Source organism: Pteropus vampyrus, unplaced genomic scaffold (assembly GCF_000151845.1).
Source record: "Pteropus vampyrus isolate Shadow unplaced genomic scaffold, Pvam_2.0 Scaffold176, whole genome shotgun sequence".
Lineage (NCBI taxonomy): Eukaryota > Metazoa > Chordata > Mammalia > Chiroptera > Pteropodidae > Pteropus > Pteropus vampyrus.
This window is the reverse complement of record NW_011888957.1, coordinates 1,004,765-1,005,292: the sequence shown is the minus strand read 5'-3', so window position 1 is coordinate 1,005,292 and position 528 is coordinate 1,004,765.

The window sequence follows — 528 nt, the reverse complement described above, 5'->3', positions numbered from 1 at the left end:
GGCTGGAGAGGCGGAGCTCCAGGCAGGGCAGAGGGGACAGAGGTGGCCCGAGGATGGAGGTCATGTGGCATCCTAATCTGAGGGCCAGCGGGTCCCGAACTCCCCATGATTAGGGTCCTGTTGGCTGTGACCAGAGCCCAGGCCAGGGTATTGTGCTTCTGCAAGGGAGTGGGGTCACGGGGCTGGGCCCGCTGGGGTCCTGGGAGGCCCGTCTGTCACAACGACTCGGGGAGCCAGGGGTCTAGGCTGCAAGGGGCCCCTGAGGCCAAGAGGAGGCGGTCCAGAGACATCCCCTGGCTCCGCCTGCTGACCGCCAGCCCGCTGCCCCTCACTCCTGAGCCCAGGGCTCTTACCCGCGCCCCCAAACGTGTGCCGGGGACATCAGGGTAGGCTGCGGAGTGGCACAGGGACAGTCAGATGCTGTGGCTCCCAAGGCTCAAGCATCGGCCCTCCCCAGCCCCCTAAGCAGGAGCAGCAGAAAGTCACTCAGAAGTCACCCGAAAGGTGGCCCAGCCGCTCTGGGAGTCT